Genomic DNA, 15,205 nt, shown 5'->3' on the forward strand with positions numbered 1-15,205 from the left:
TAAATTTAAAAAAAATTCTCTTAATCATCTGTTCCCATTCACTCTAAATCTCCTTGGAGCCCTGGATGGTAGGAAAGAGGCAAAGGGAAAAAGCCAGAATGGAAGTTTCAGCATAGATGTTTTTTTAGAGCGCTCAGTGAAATCCTTGACAAATACATCCCTAGCTTGATAAGGACATAGCAAACTACTACCTCCTCTGTTATAGGAACACCCTTATATCTTAAGTTTGACTGAAGACTTTTTGTTCAATAAAGGCCAAGGAAAATTCATTATATTTCTTGATCAATACCTTTTAAAACATTCGTTTTGATGAATTTGCTTACTGTTGATAAATGGGTAATGTTTGACAATTCCCATTGTCCTGCTCCAAGGAAATGTAAGAAACCCCAAATCTAACTGATTAAACTTCCTCTTCACCCCTCTTTCCTGCAACAGAAGAGCTCAAGCCCATTTGTAGAATGTAGTGATTTCATTATTTATTTATTTATTTATTTTTGGCTGCATTGGGTCTTCGTTGCTGTGCGTGGGCTTTCTCTAGTTGCGGTGAGCAGGGTCTACTCTTCGTTGTGGTATGCGGGCTTCTCATTGCGGTGGCTTCTCTTGTTGCGGAGCATGGGCTCTAGAGCACAGGCTCAGTAGTTGTGGTGCACGGGCTTAGTTGCTCCGCGGCATGTGGGATCTTCCTGGACCAGGGCTCGAACCCGTGTCCCCTGCATTGGAAGGCGAATTCTTAACCACTGCGCCACCAGGGAAGCCCTCATTATTTATTTATTGTTCCTGAAAGAAGGGACAAAAATGGTTTAATGACCTTGGGGAATAAAAATATTTTCTCCACATGGAGAAGTGGTTAAAGAGATATGGTTTCCATTTTGGGCCAGGGTCTTCAAGTGCAAAGTGGGGATGATAAGACTACTTGCTCAGAACATGAACTGAGAGAAAATAAGCCCCTGACACAGAGCCTGGCACATGACAATTGATCAATAATGCTTAGCTATTATGATTACTTTTACTATAATATTATGTATGTGAATAAAAGTCTCTGCATCCAGGGTAGCTGTCAGGATTAAACATCATTAGGTAAAGTGCCTGGCCCAGGGCCTACTTAAACTCATGTTGGTTATTTTATTTCTCTCTGATGAAAAAACATTATTCTTTTGTTTTTTAAAAATTTTGTATATACATGAGATGATGTTCACTAACTTATTGTGGTAATCATTTCATGATGTATGTAAGTCAAATCATTATGCTGTACACCTTAAACTTATACAGTGCTGTATGTCAGTTATATCTCAATAAAACTGGAAGATTAAAAAAAAATTATGAGAGAAGGGGAGATGTCCCTGCCCCTCAATATTCTGTGGTTAATGTCACCACTGGTGTATAATTTCTATCAGTTGTGGGCTTCTATGTCACTGTTCCTCAAACACTGAGTGACTTTGGCCACTTCTGGGGCCCTAGACCTTTGGATGCTTTGGAGCTTTACACCTGTAGGCAGAGGACTAAGCAATGTGGACATAAGTGGTGTATTTTATAGTGAATAAAAGGATGGCAAGCTTAAAAAAAGAAAGAATTTACCTACCTCTGTAACTTTTGTACAGAAGTTATTTTTGGTGTTATACTCAAACATAGAGCACAACTTAGCTCTGGCTGGTGCATTCAGGCCGCTGAATAAATTATAAAAGTATGTATCTAGTGAGAGTTTATTCTAACAAAGTGAAGGGGAAAAGCCAAACACACTTATAAAAATGTTGAATCACCCCACGACAACTATCTTAAACTCACAATTTTTAATGGTTAATTTTTTTGTTTTGTTTTGTTTTTTTGTTTTTGCGGTACACGGGCCTCTCACTGTTGTGGCCTCTCCCTTTGCGGGGCACAGGCTCCGGACGCGCAGGCTCAGTGGTCATGGCTCACGGGCCCAGCCGCTCCGCGGCATGTGGGATCTTCCCGGACTGGGGCACGAACCCGTGTCCCCTGCATCGGCAGGCAGACTCTCAACCACTGCGCCACCAGGGAAGCCCAATGGTTAATTTTTTTTTATCACAGACCTAATTGTTAGCAGAGCATCATAAAAAATGTTTAACATTTAGTGTTTTTCTGATTATAAAAGTAGTACATGCTCATGACAGACAGCTTGCAAGATGAAGAGAAACAAAGAAAACAATAAAAACCACCTTAGTCAATAATTTTATTTTTCCTTCTAGTCTTTTTGTGTGCATGTGTATATTTACTTTATAAAACTTGTATTAGATAGCGTACACGTTGTTAGCATCCCTCTTTGCTTAACATTCTCTCCAATGTCTTAATACGTCCCCAATGTCTTTAATAAGTTTTCAAAAACATTTTTAGTGGCTATACATTATATAGTATGTATAAACCACAATTTATCCATAATTTATTCAACCAGTCTCCAATTCGGAAATTTCTGACTCCTCTCCGGTATTTCCTTCTTTCAAGAATATTTATTGAGTGCTTATTTTATATTAGACACTACGCTAGGCATAAGATTTAAGTGGTGAACAGTAACTATAAAAATAAGGTTTTGGGGCTTCCCTGGTGGCACAGTGGTTGAGAGTCCGCCTGCCGTTGCAGGCGACACAGGTTCGTGCCCCGGTCCGGGAAGATCCCACATGCCGCGGAGCAGCTGGGCCAGAGCCTGTGCTCCGCAACGGGAGAGGCCACAACAGTCAGAGGCCCATGTACCGCAAAAAAAAAAAAAAAAAAAAAAGGTTTTGATGACATCTTTGTAAATAAATCTTTAATGGCATCTTTCATTCTTGGACTGAATTCCTACGATTATGAAAACATAACTTCAAAAAGCAATTTTCCAGCTTCAAAGGCAAACTTAAGGAATAAAATTCTGAACTGTAAAATATTAACTTTTTGGAAAATTACCAACAACAGAATTAATATTTATTTTGTGCAAAGTGTGAACTTACCCAGGAGATGCTTTCTCGTTAGTGTCTGTGAAACATCAAGGGTATTTGAAGTGTATTGACTTTGGCTTTTCCCTCTAATTCTTTGCAGGATTTGCAGGTTTTCTCAATAGTGTGAGATCGTTTGAAGTATATGTAAATTGCCCTGCTTCCTCCTCTCACAGTTAAAATGTTAACTATTTCCAGCTTTCCTCTTGTAAACATAAGGCTTTTCTACATTTCTTTCATTTACCTTCCTGTGTGAAACATTTTGTATCTTTACACTTTTTAACCTAAAGGCAGACTTCTTTTTTCTAAACCCAAGTTATAACATATACATTCTTATAAGACACTAGATTTAACATATTCTGTAGTTAATTTTGGCCAAGAAACATCATGTAAGTTAACCAATGCATTTAGGGAATTTCATAGTAGAGGTTATTAAAGGTAATAATCCCCCCCAAACACACACACACACACACACACACACACACACACACACACACACACACATTCTACTATTCTTTGACGACTAAATGTTCATATATAAGGTTGAACCCTATGAAATTGCCATTTGTGAATGAAAAATGGTCAACCAACTTCATATGGTTCTGTCTATATAAATATTTCATTAACTAGTTTATAATTTTTCCGCTTTCTCCAAATAGTTAACTTCCTGATTACCATACTAAGGATACTAAGGATATCCTTTATTATTGTACAAGATTATGTTTGCTTTGACTTTCATAAATGTTGGAATCTAGTCAGGAGAGTACCATAAAATGTTTGTTAATTATTGCAGAGACAGTAGAGGGAGCCTGGAGCCAAAACGTTGTTATTTTAAGTCTTGTGTAAATGATAATTGTCTTCCAATTCTTGATGTGTGGATGAATTTAAATATTAGGATATATGTGAAATAGCAATCTTTTTCTTTTTTAAAGGTTAGTTGTACTTAATCACTTCAATAAGATGGGAAGGGGAAGGTTGGCCACCAGTTCAGGCTAGACCCCATCAGAGTTCACAGTGGAACCAACCTGAACCCCACTGTTCTCTGCTCTTCTCTGAGTCATGCTGAAGACAGCACGTGGCCACACTGACAAATTTGTGCTCCACAGATTTCCCTCTTTCAACCCATAAGGTGGATCACCCCATTTCCATGGGCATTATGTCCTGATTCTTCTTCGTCTTTTTTTTTTTTTTTTCAGTTTAGCCACGCAGCGAGGCATGCGGAATCTTAGTTCCCAGACCAGGGATGGAACCCGTGCCCGCTGCAGTGGAAACACGGAGAAACACGGAGTACTAACAACTGGACCAGCAGGGAAGTCCCTCCTGATTCTTCTTTATTCCATCAGAACTTCGAAATATGTTATCACCTCCAATTGTGTGTCTTAATTTAAGGTGATTGTAGTTTAGTTGATTGTTTCCTCCAGACATATAAGGAGGCACTTTGATCCTGTCTTCAACTCACATCCTTCTGGGAAGGTTTGTAATAAATGACCAATCCTTTCACAGAGTGGGAAACTTCATTAGCCTTAATTAACGACATTGTCTCTTGCTGACCTGTCCTTGACCATCTTTATCCTCAGTCCAATCTTTTGTTAATTCCACACCCTACCCTGCTGTTACAGAAAGGTCCCCAAGGCAGTTGGTGGTGACACCACTCTTCTTCACTGTGGGTAGTCTACAGAGGGCTCCAAGTCCCTGAGGTAACATGAGTCCCTAAATCTAGAGGTAAGATGAAGTCCCGCTCTACTGTAAAAACCTTACAGGAATCCACAGAATTTAGATAGAACCAATTTGCTGTGGCAGGGTTTCCTAACTGGTGTTAAGGGGAAATTCTTTCGATGTGTTAATAACAACCAGAGAAAAAAGTATTCTCCAGGAAAACAGTTTGTTTACCAGGGTGGGGATTTTTGTTTTTTTGGTTTGTTTTTATTTTTGTTTTCCTTAATGTAGGGAGTCTCAGAGGAAGACTTTGTCAGTCTAATATACTTTGTCAGTCTCTCAGAGGGAGATTTCAAATGTATAGCCTTTCTCAAATTTGTTTTACTAGGAAATTTCACTTCTTTTCTTAGCGTCATTTGGGAATTCTTAGAATACTAGATACTTCCTTTGTGATTTGGAAGATAGCTCCAAAAAAAATGCCCTGTCTCTCCCCAACTCAATCAGGAGTCAGCTAACCTAAAATTCTAATGGAAAAAGCAAACAAATCTGGGAATTTTAACCAACTATTTATAAGAGGAAGGGTGATATTGTAAAAACTAAGTGCAAGTAGAAGAATTGTTCATGAAAGCTGGAAAAGTGCATGTTGGAAAAAATATCCCGTTAGAGTGTAACCCTCTTTTTTTTTTAACTACTTCTTTCCTCTCAATTAATAAACAAGCTTAAGTCAAATAGCCTTAAAACAAACTAAAATAAATAAAAACCAAGACACTTGGCCCTTGGAAGTTCCCTATTTCCCTCTCCTCTCTCTGCGAGTCTCCTTACCCATCGGCGTCCATCTTCTAATTTTCAGTCACTGCCCAGCATTGCCGAAACTGCTCTGGTAAACAGTGCCAGCTTCAATGGGCGGGGACCTTCTGGTTCCTGCCTTACTGGAACAGAGGCTGCATTTGACACAGTTACTTCTCACTACTTTCTGAAACTCTAATCTTTTACTTTCATACACATCTTTCTCTCAGTTCTCCTAATTCATGGGCTTCTTTGTAGTGTTTCCTGCCAGTGTGGACCCTCTAAAAACCTTGGTGCGCCCCAAGATCCCACGCCACATCATCTCCCTGGGGATTCAGCCACACTAATGGCTCTATCACCTACGTGCTGACTAGCCTTAAACTTTCCACTGGGGGCTTCCCTGGTGGCACATTGGTTAAGAATCCGCCTGCCAATGCAGGGGACATGGGTTCGAACCCTGGTCCAGGAAGATCCCACATGCTGAGGAGCAACTAAGCCCGTGTGCACCACACCTACTGAGCCTGAGCTCTAGAGCCTCCGAGCCACAACTACTGAGCCTGCATGCCACAGCTACTGAAGCCCTTGCGCCTAGAACCCGTGCTCCGCAACAAGAGAAGCCACCACATGAGAAGCCCACGCACCGCAACGAAGAGTAGCCCCTGCTCGCTGCAACTAGAGAAAGTCTGCGCGCAGCAAGGAACACCCAACGCAGCCAAAAAAAAAAGAATCAACTCAAAGGCTACTTTAAATAAAAAACAAACAAAAACTTTCCACTGGGCTTCAGGCTCATATAATCTAACTATGTGCTGGACAGACGCACTTAAATATCCCATAGGCATCTCAAACTCTGTCTAAACCTGAACTTATTAATTTTCCCTCTGCCCTAAATGTCAGAGTCACCATGACATCCCTGTCATTAAATCCATCAGGAATTTTTCATTTCATCTTATTTGACCTTTCAGCCATATTTGACACTGTTACTACTCCCTTATTCACAAAACACCTCTTGGTTTCTGTGGGTCTATTCCTTGTTGCTGTGACACTATACCTTCCTGATTTTCATCCTATCTCTCTAGCTACCACTTTTTTTTCTTTGGGCCAGGTTTTGTTTCTCTACCTGAAATTTAAATATTAGAATTTCTTGACTCTCTCCTGGGCTCCTGCATCAGTGAGTGATCTATTGCTGCATAACCTCAAAATTTTGTGGCGTAAACCTAGCAGATATTTTATTTGTTCATGATTCTGTGGGTCAGCAAATTGGGTCTGGCTTGGCTGAGGGGTTCTGCTGCTCTTGCCTGTGGTCACTCAGGCAGCAAAAGTCATCTAATAGCAAATTGAGGCCTGGCTGATCGAACATGAACTTATGAACATGCGCGGTGGTTAGCGACGGCTGCTGGCTGAACCTCCCTCTCATTGTCACTTATGCTTAAGAAGGCTCATCTAGGCTTCTTAACGTGGCAGGCTCAAGGGCAAGAGTGGAAGCTGAAGGCATCTTGATATCTAGGGTCTGAGTCCCCCAACATTACTTTCCCTGTTTTCTGTTGGTCCAAGCAAGTCACAACGCTGGTCCAGCTTTAAGAGATCTGGAGAAATAAAGTCTACCTCTTCATAGGATGCAAAATCATGTTGTAAAGAGTCATGCAAACCAGGATGAGAGGAATGTGTGGGCTTTTTTTTACACTATACTACAACCCCCTTCTTACTGTGCATTACAACCTTACTCTGTATTCATTTCCTAACAGAGCTCATACATTCATCTGGCTTATTACCCATGGATAACACCATCAACAACTCGCTAATATATGTGTCCTTCCAGACCTTACCTCTGAACGTGTATAGCATGTTCATCCTTAACCTCTTCACTTGGATATAACAATAATACTTCAAGCTCATTAGCTCTAAAAATATAGTAATGATCTTCCTCCAGAAATGTTGTCCTACTTCAGTGTTTACTATCTTAGTGAGTATAACCATCAGCAAGAAGCCTGGACAAATAACTCTTTTTTTTTTTTTTTTTTTTTGCGGTACGGGGGCCTCTCACTGTTGTGTCCTCTCCCGTTGCGGAGCACAGGCTCCGGACGCGCAGGCTCAGCGGCCATGGCTTACGGGCCCAGCTGCTCCGTGGCATGTGGGATCTTCCCGGACCAGGGCGCAAACCTGTGTCCCCTGCATGGGCAGGCGGACTGTCAACCACTGCGCCACCAGGGAAGCCCCAAATACCTCTTTTTTATTTCCCATTTCTAGTCCATAACTGAGTTAAGTCATGTCATCCTGAATAATTCTCCACGCCATGTGCTTTTCTCTATGTCTACTTCTACCACTTTAGACCAAACTACCAGCACCCCTTACTTGAATTACTGCAACATTCTCCTAAGGTCACTATAACTACTCTTATCTCCTCCACCAAATCCATTCTCCAAGAGCCGGAGTGATCTTTTAAAATGTGATTTGAGAACGTTTTGCTCAAGATGACAAACTACACACATATTTATCACCTCTTCCTGCCAACACCTTTATAAAGATCATATAAAAATAGAAAACGTCTAAATCCACAACAAAGAGAATGGGGGTAGACAGACTGGTCTTAGAGAGTATGATGAGGCAGGAGCTGAAGTCTATTGAAGAATGTACTGCTACAGAATCTAGTAGTGCATTGTGATTACATTTTCTTTCTTGAACAGTCTTTTTATTTTTGTCTTTCTTTCTGTTTTTTTTTCCTTTCTGTTGTTCATTGTCTGCCTGTATCATATCTTTAAATTCTCAAAACTACATGCTTGGTTAAATCCACATCCCTGGTTAAATCCAGTTCTCTACCTTCTTCCTCTCTGTATCAGCTCAGCCGACTGTGGCTAATGGAAAACACATGACTAGTTTCACTTTAAATTCATTATGGTTAACCACAAGGGGGTGGTCAATGCTGCCCTACCATCATGCCACATGCCACATGTCCATCTGCTCTCCCTCTCCTGCACCAGTGGTCTTCAAACTGTGGTTGCTTTCAAGAAGAGAATAGTTAAGGGAATGGGCTCCTGGATGCTCAACATCTGTCTGGACTCTTTCCTAAAAAGTTTCTGCTTCTCCTCTCACTTTACAAAATAAAGGCATACCTCTCAACCACCTTAAACCTCAGAGGTGGCCCCCATGCTGTACATGCCTCCTGGGCCAAGCCAAAGGGCAGTTATTTTTCATGATGGAGCAAGTTGTCATAAACATGTTGGATTGTCTGTCTTCCTCTGTTCTAAGTATATTTCAGTTAAAGGGAAACCAGCATTAGAAATAGGGTATTTTGGCCCACACTGATATGTTTTCAGTGTAATATATCATTGAGTGGAGTGGTGGAAGTGATGACAGGTTTTGTTGAAAGACCTAGTCTCCTCCACCCCTGGGACTATGGTCAAGATCCTAGAGCATTCTTGGGGGGAGTTCAGGAGAACAAAGAGGATTGGTGAAAAATACTGAATGCTAAAAATGGCTTTTAAGATGTATTTAGTATTGGCAAATCTTTTTAGCTATTCTTAGTATTCATCCTTAGGGCCATGCCATTAGCTAGAAAGAATTTGAACAGCAAATCAGTGTAAGTTAATAACACTGATTCTTTACAGTGTAACTGGAATGATTTCTGGGACTACTAATTTTTAGTAGATGCATTAGATAAAAGCTACAGATAAAACTTTTATGTGATTTCCTCCAGATTGGGTGTATATTATTAAATAATGTAGTTAGTACCTATTTTATTAAATCATATCATGAAGTATTTATTTCAATTACAGTTAATCCTCATCTTCTAAAGTGTTAAATATTGTCTACCTCCTATTAAAATAATGGTTGCTAGATTCAAATTTTTTTTTTTCTAGCTGGCTATACATTTCAATTTTGTTAAACAAATAGAAAAATCTAATTATGATGTCTAATTAAATGAATGGAGTTGTTTCTAATTTTTATTTGAAATTTTAATTAAATTATTCTCAAAAACAGAATGTTAGAGATCAATATATGCACATAAATATAAATGCTATTATTTAAATAAACAATAACAAGATAGTTAGCAATGACAATTAGAAGTGATTAATAGTAGGAATAATTAAACAAATATATGTAGAAAAATATAACAATATTTTAATAGTTCTCCTTTGATATAGCAACTTATTTTATCTTTTAAAAATACTCTATATTGGATATTTAAATTTTGTAGGCTATGTTATTGTATATTCTTAAGATCTATAAACATATTTTAAAAGGAGAATATAAATACAAAGTACTAATTAAACAGATATTATCTGTATTTAATAAAAAATAACAATGACATGTTTTCTTCTGTTTCATGATGTAGTAGGTTATTTTATTTTTTTATTTTTGTTTATTTATTTTTATAAATTTATTTATTTATTTTTGGCTGTGTTGGGCCTTCGTTGCTGTGCACTGGCTTTTCTCTAGTTGTGGTGAGTGGGGGCTACTCTTCGTTGCGGTGCGCGGGCTTCTCATTGCGGGGGCTTCTCTTGTGGAGCACGGGCTCTAGGCGCGCGGGCTCCAGTAGTTGCGGCACATGGGCTTAGCTGCTCTGTGCCATGTGGTATCTTCCCAGACCAGGGCTCGAACCTGTGTCCCCTGCATTGGCAGGCAGATTCTTAACCACTGCATCACCGGGGAAGTCCTATAGTAGGTTATTCTTAATCTTTCTATTTTCTTTTCCAGTAATATTTCTATGAACTGCCTACCCCCTTTAAGACATCCATTTTTCCTTTTATGTAGTGGTAAAACTGAATACAGTCAAATGTAAATTTTTTTTGACTTGCAGCTCTGCTATTATCAAGTCCATATTATAGAAGTTTATAGACTGAATAGAACTTGCCAAGATTTACATTTGCACTCTCTGCTGAATCTGCAGACAGATAAACTCTAGCTTTTATTTGGACAAGATATCAACAAGATATTTTGTGTTTTCTACAGTTTTATTAAAATCTTCATAAAAATCAAGAAAATGATTTGAAACTCCATTTTCAAATTAAAATACCTAAGAGTGGGTACACATTTTTTTGTTGCTGTTATTTGACTCATTTCTATATATTGTAGAAAGCATGATCATAGGTAAGATTTGACAGAATGAGTTCTGCACCATAAGGGGCTGTACTGGATTGAACAGTGTCCCCCCAGAAGTCATGTCCACCTGGAACCTGTGAATGTGACCTTATTTGGAAATAGGGTCAAGTTAAAAGGAGGTCATACTGGAATAAGGTGGGCCCTCAATCCAATATGACTGGTGTTCTTGTAAGAAGGAAATTTGCACACGCATACACACACACACACACACACACACACACAGGGAACATGGCCACAGGGAGATGGGGGCAGAAACTGGAGTGATGAACCTAGAAGCCAAGGGGTCCCAAGGAGTGCCAGAGCCGCCAGAAACTAGGAGAGAGGCTCAAAACAGATTCTTCCCTAGAACCTCAGAGGCAGCATGGCCCTGCTAACAGCTTGATTTTGGACTTCTAGTCTCCAGAACTGTAAGGATTAATTTTTTGCTTGTTTGTTTTAAACCACCTGGTTTGCACTACATTGCTGTGGCAGCCCTAGCAACTTAATACAGAGGCCGATGTACCTGTTCTCAAATTTCCCCACAGGACATTTTTAGTTCCAACCTGTGAATCAGTATATGGTACTCTACTCAGTTCCACAGCGCCACAAAGGGAGTGATACAATCATGCGTGTTGGTCGTGTGGTTAGCCCAAATTAATTCTGTGCTCACTATTTTCAACTGAACAGTGGTGTTTCTTTGGGAGACCACAAAACCGTTTGATTAATTTAGAGGTATTTCCCTGTCTAATCCCAGACTTGTGAAATTCATTCTCCGTATGTGTCTTCACAGTCTCCTCCTCTGCCATGTCCAATACAAAACTATTTTCTGCATATTGTACAGCACGCTCAGGTTCGGCTCTTTTCCTCCCTAATCCAGCTGTATGTGTCCTTCCTTCTATCATTAAAACACCCCAGTCTGGGACTTTCCTGGTCGTCCAGTGTTAAGACTCCACAGGGGCACTTCCACCACAGCGGCCCAGGTTCCACCCCTAGTCAGGAACAAGGATCCCAAAGGCTGCACGGAATGGGCAAAATTTAAAAAGCAAAAACAAACCAAAAAACCCAATCCATTTAGGCTCCTGTTTCAGTGATATCTGGGTCATGCCTGTGATATCACAGTAGTTCCCATCTTCATGATCTGAACTTTCAGAAAACATTGTCACAATATTCACATTAAAAATTAACCTAGGAATAAAGACACAGACCTACTAGAGAATGGACTTGAGGATATGGGGAGGGGGAAGGGTAAGCTGTGACAAAGTGAGAGAGTGGCATGGACATATATACACTACCAAACGTAAAATAGATAGCTAATGGGGAGCAGCCACATAGCACAGGGAGATCAGCTCGGTGCTTTGTGACCACCTAGAGGGGTGAGATAAGGGAGGGTGGGAGGGAGGGAGACGCAAGAGGGAAGAGATATGGGAACATATGTATATGTATAACTGATTCACTTTGTAATAAAGCAGAAACTAACAACAACAAAGAAATTAACCTAGGGCTTCCCTGGTGGCGCACTGGTTGCGAGTCTGCCTGCCGATGCAGGGGACACGGGTTCGTGCCCCGGTCCGGGAAGATCCCACATGCCGTGCAGCGGCTGGGCCCGTGAGCCATGGCCGCTGAGCCTGCGCGTCCAGAGCCTGTGCTCCGCAACGGGAGAGGCCGCAACAGTGAGAGGCCCGCGTACCGCAAAAAAAAAAAATTAACCTAGCACTATCTCTGCAATAGGAGAGTGGCTCCATTTTGATGTTTGATAGCCAAGAGCTTTAGACCTTATCCCTTCATCTCCCCGACAGCCCTACGTCTGGGCAAGCTGCTAAGAAAGCCTGAGCGCTCTCTCCTTTGGTGCTGGCGGAGATTCAAGCCACACAAGTCCCTGCTCGTACTGGGAACCCTCACCCCCCCATCCCCTCACCACAATAAAAACCCCAAGCCAGTATGTCTCCTACCTCAGCTCTCTCAAGGCATTCTGGACCTGCTTGAGAGGCCTGCCCTGCCCTTCTCAGGGACCTCAGTGGTGTAAATATTCAATCTTTCCATAGCCTCTTGGTGTGTGCATCAGTAACAACATCCGAACCCAATTTCGGGGTGGGGATCTATCCTGATTATTCAAGGTGGCCTCTATAATCTTAATTCAAAGCACAACAGTTAATTCATAGGCCAGGTCAGACTTGGACTGTTAACGCCATGATCACACACACTTATGTTGCACACCTAACTCACATCACTGGAAGTGAGGCAACAATGGGTGACCCATTATTGTGAACTGCAAATCGTGGTTGCCAACATCAGTGGTGAGGCGAAAAATCAGTGAGTGATGGTAACGACTGGACAGTATCCATTTGACACTAAAAACAGCCCTGCTTTCAGTCCTTATATTTTTGGCCACTGTACGGGTGTTGTACTACCCCTACTCCTCAATTCTTCACCCATCACTGAAACCCAGAACTTTTCGCATCCTTGGGAGGGGCTTCCCAGGACACAAGACTTTCAGTGCTAAAACTGGGATTATTACAATGAGAGACCTTAAACAAGCACTGTTTGGCTAACCCCCGTTGAATTCCTGACCAACAGAAACCATGAGACATGTTAATTAATTCTTGGTTTTTTTAAGCCACTAAGTTTTGTGGTGATTTGTTATGCAGTAATAGAGAACTGAAACAGCAACTCAAACTGCCTAAGTTGGGTCCCTGATCTTTTCCCTTAAACCTATTCTTCCCAGTCTTCCCTTCTACGTATATGACAGCTCCTTTCTTCCAGTTGCTCAGTTCAAAACCTTTATAGTCATTCTTGGCTCTATTTTTTCCCTCTCACATCCAACTATTCACTAATCATGTTGGTTCTACCTTCCAAATATATCCAGATTCTGACCACTTCTCCTATCCTTCACTGCTACAACAACCCTACTTCAAGCCACTGTCATCTCTTGCTTAGATTATTTCAATTATCTCCTAACTAGTTTCCCTGCTTCCTCCCTTGCCCCCTTCAGTCTCTTTCCGACACAATATCCAGAGTGGTCCTGTTAAAATGTATATTAAATTGTGTCACTCCATTGCTCAAAAGTCTCTCAAGGTTTCCCATCTCTCCTATAATAAAAGTCAAAGTCCTTGCTATGGCTTACACAGTCCTGCACTCTCTGCTCCCCATTACTTCTTTCTTTGTTCCTCTCTAAGTCTCCCTCTTGGTCAGTCTGCTCCAGCCACATGAGCTTCCTTGCTCTTGTTCGAACACAGTAAGCACATTCATGTCTTAGGGCTATTGTACTTTCTGTCCCCTTTGCCTAGAATGCTGTTCCCTTTGCCTAGAATGCTGTTCCCTTTGCCTAGATGGTTGTTTGTTTTGCTGCCTTGTTTTCTGGAGGCTACCTTCTCAGTGAGGCCTTCCCTGCTCAGAACACCTAAAATTGCAACCCTCAGCCTGAGTCTTCCTATTCTCCTTCCTTGCATTACTTTCCTCGCAGTACTTTTCATTATCTGTCATACCATACATTCTATATATTTACCTTGTTAATTGTTTGTCTCCTCCACTGACATGAAAGTTCTGAGAGGGCAAGGATTTCTGTCTGTTTTGTTCATTGTGTTATCCCTAGAGCCTAGAGAACAGTGCCTGAGACACAGCAAACTCTCAGGAAACTTATTGTTCAATGAACAGTCATCATAGTATATGCACTGTATATACTATACATAGTATATACATGCATTGGTTTTCAAATATAGAATCAGCACTTAGGAAGATAACAGAAGACAATCATGATTACAGAACAGAATACAAGTGCTGTCCACCTTAAGGATGTTAAAGTATGATGCAGCGGTTTAGGGATGGAAGGAAGAGGAGAAGTACAGAGAAGGAAGGGATGCCAGTATCTCCATCCTGCAAAATATCAGAGCCAAGAGATACTCTCTCTGGTGGTTGCAAAAAGAAGTATAGTTATAAGCACAAAACCGAAAGTTAGAAGCATAACTAAAAGAACTAAGAACAATGAGTTGACTACAGGAACATGGGAGAGAGATGCGAGTGGCGATCTTAAGTCAGAGCTGTAAGTCAACAGTTAATATTGGCAATATCTATCTTGGCCTGATTTCCCTAGAAAATAGAGCTTGAGGCAAAGCTTAAGGGCTTATGCTTTATTAGGAGGTACAAGCCCAGTTCTGTGAGAGTTAGGGAGGAAGACGGGCGGAGAAGATCCGGCAGCAAGTACAAGGTGCTGAGTTACTGCACTGGCCATTGCTTCATAAAATGCCATGAATAACCAGAGCTGGTTCCTCAGCAGGTGACCACTCAGTCACAAAGAACCTCTTTGGACAGGCTGGACGGAAATATTGTGCCCAGAACAATCCATCAGAGGGAAAAAGGAAGAGAAAACATATCTCCCATCTGTCTCTGCCTTCTCTCTTCCACTGGTCAAAATCTGCTGCCTGGAGAGTTTACTCTCCCACGCATGCAGGTTGTGTCACTCGGGCCCTGTAGTAGCCACTGGGGAAGTAGATCTGGGCATGTGGCCTGATGCCCTCCTGCAGTGGAAACAGAAGCTCAGACTTAGTTGGTGACCATTGGGATGGCCTGGGTGGAGTGAGCTGGGAGACTGGGAGAAAAGTAAGGTTGAGGAAATCTGAGTAAGCACATATGATATATCTGATATAATGCCCAAATCTGATAAATCAAGAGACACAGATGTAAGCATTTTTTGGAGATAAGAAGGAAACTATTAGAAGAATAAAACCAGAAGAGACTTAAAGTGGTTCCCTCTGGGGTGGGCAAGAGGT

General features: G+C 41.1%; 1 protein-coding gene across 4 annotated transcripts in view; it reads right to left on the reverse strand.

The window, feature by feature from the left end:
* Positions 1 to 737: 737 nt before the first annotated feature.
* Positions 738 to 15,205, reverse strand: part of SP5 (Sp5 transcription factor) — a 36,323-nt gene continuing 21,855 nt past the window's right edge. For 3 of the 4 annotated variants that reach the window (XR_003437596.1, XM_027128618.1, XM_027128619.1), the window contains one exon: positions 14,552 to 14,953. The gene's annotated coding sequence lies outside the window, so the exon portion shown is untranslated. Of the gene's footprint in view, positions 778 to 14,551; positions 14,954 to 15,205 lie in introns of those variants that run through there. The other variant, XR_003437597.1, reaches the window with a different exon arrangement.

Source organism: Aethalodelphis obliquidens, unplaced genomic scaffold, assembly GCF_003676395.1.
Source record: "Aethalodelphis obliquidens isolate GAN/ISIS:26980383/991018 unplaced genomic scaffold, ASM367639v1 scaffold2, whole genome shotgun sequence".
Taxonomy (NCBI): Eukaryota; Metazoa; Chordata; class Mammalia; order Artiodactyla; family Delphinidae; genus Aethalodelphis; species Aethalodelphis obliquidens.